The sequence below is a fragment of the Babylonia areolata genome, chromosome 22 (genome assembly GCF_041734735.1).
Source record: "Babylonia areolata isolate BAREFJ2019XMU chromosome 22, ASM4173473v1, whole genome shotgun sequence".
Classification (NCBI taxonomy): Eukaryota; Metazoa; Mollusca; class Gastropoda; order Neogastropoda; family Buccinidae; genus Babylonia; species Babylonia areolata.
In genome coordinates, this window is record NC_134897.1 from 37,125,132 (window position 1) to 37,127,631 (window position 2,500).

The window sequence follows — 2,500 nt, forward strand, 5'->3', positions numbered from 1 at the left end:
GTGGACGCAAAAGAGACAGAGGGAGAGGGAAAAGAAGGAGAAAGAAAGAAAGGAAGAGGCGGAGACAGATAGAGACAGACATGTGGTGACAGATCAGTTTCACTTTGACGTGGGAGGGCGGGGGAGGGGGGGGGGGGCGGGGGGTTTGGGGGGTTCAAAGAAAGCAGTCCATGGACACACACGCTACACTCAATGTCAATCTGCTGTTCTAAAACAAAAAGGGGGAGGGTAGGGGGCGTGGAGAGCGGTGTGGTGGGGGTGGGGGTGGGAGTGGATAGGTGACAGGAGGATTGGCAAATGCCTGACCCTTGTACAACTGATCAAACGCTAATCAAACACATACATATCGCAGACACAGCCAAACACACACACACACACACACACACACACACACACACACTTGCACACACACACACACACACACACACACACACATTCACATAAGTACATAAAACACAAACACAAAAGCGCGCTCTAACACACACACACACACACACACACACACACACACACACACACACGTACACGATCGTTGTGTGTGGGTGTGCGTAGGCGTGATAAGCGTGCAAAAGCATTTACACACACACACACACACACACACACACACACACATACTCTTTCTCTCTCTCTCTCTCTCTCTCTCTCTCTCTCTCTTTCTTTCACACACACACACACACACACACACACACACACACACACACACACTTACACACTTACTCACTCACACACACACGCGCGCGCGCGCACACGCACACAACACATATTCTGCTCCTCAAAAACCACCCCACTCGCTCCGTATCGATCAACAACAAAAGGCATTACCCAACAGCCAGCAAAACAGACGAAAGGTAATTCCTGTCTCCTTCTCTTGCTCTCCTTGTGTGTGTGTGTGTGTGTGTGTGTGTGTGTGTGTGTGTGTGTCTGTGTCTGTGTGTGTATCTTTATTTGTATACCCGCATGTGTGTGTGTCTATGTGCATGTGTGTTTGTCTGCCTGTAAGTATGTGTGTGCGTGTCTTTGTGTGTGTGTGTGTGTGTGTGTGTGTGTGTGTGTGTGTGTGTGTGTGTGTGTGTGTGTGTGTGTGTGTATTTTTATTTGTACACCTGCCTGTGTGTTTGTCTGCATGTAAGTATGTGTGTACGTGTCTTCTTTTTTTTCCTTTCTTTTGTGTGTGTGTGTGTGTGTGTGTGTGTGTGTGTGTGTGTGTGTGTGTGTGTGTGTGTGTGTGTGTGTGTGTGTGTGTGTGTGTGTGTGTGTGACAGAGATAGAAACCACCAAATCCAAAAATAGCCTGACTGGAATTGTTCACGTGGATGTGAAGAAGAGAGAAAACCCGAAATTGAAAGGGACATGAATTAAAAAAAAAAAAAAAGAAAAAAAGATGACAGACAGAGTAGCAACGAAATTTGAGAGGACAGAAATGATCGTTCCGACTTCAATCAACTAGTGGTCATATCTCTGTTTCCGCTTCACTGTCACTGACTCTTCGGTCGTGGAGGTCAGTGGTTTGTGAAAATCCTTTCGGTTCCATGGCAACAGGATACAAAAAAAAAAAGAAGAAAAAAAAGGTGGCCCTGTGTTGGTGGTGGTGTCAAACAGCCTGTCTTTGTGACAGTCCGTGTGTCTGTGAAGCGATTCGCGAGAGAAAGCATTGCATTGAGTTGAGTTGCATTGTAATGAATTGTATTGTACTGTGTCGCATTGTATTGTATTGTATTGCGCTGCATTGTATTGTATTGTATTGTATTGTCTGGACTTCGCTGCCAGTCAGCATATCGAATCTGTTCAAATCACAGCTAGAAATCTATCGAAATATCTGTTTTGTGACGGGTTTTTTTTTGTGTGTGTTTATTTTTTTTCTTCGCTGTTAATATGAGCTGGGGGGTTTTTCTGTTCATGGGTGTTTGTGAGTATTCGTGTGTATATATAGGTAAAAGCCCACAAGCTGATTATCATTCAGCGTGGAAAAAATACAGAAGCTGAAACCCACTTACGCCGACGAAGTTATGATACAGGCTCAAACATTCGACTGAGATTGATTTAAAAAAAATACGAAAGAGAAAAGAACGACAAGTCGGCGACTCTTCAGAAAGAAATCTTAACAAACTTAACGCACGTAAAAGAACCCACGGCAACAAAAGGGTTGTTCATGACAAAATTTTGTAGAAAAATCCACTTCGATAGGAAAAACAAATAAAACTGGACGCAGGAAAAAATACAAAAAAAATGGGTGGCGCTGTAGTGTAGTGACGCGCTCTCCCTGTGGAGAACAGCCCGAATTTCACACAGAGAAATCTTTTGTGACAAAAAGAGAAATACAATACAATACAATACAAACTGACAGAGATATACAGGGGGTGCTTTGGGGGGCAGGGGGGGAGTGGGCGGTGGTAGTGAAAGAGAGATGGTGAGAACTGAATTCAATTGATGGGGAGGAAGAATTTTGTTTAATGTCCCGTCACACATATCGGCGATTGGAGACATTTTTTGTTAAAGTATT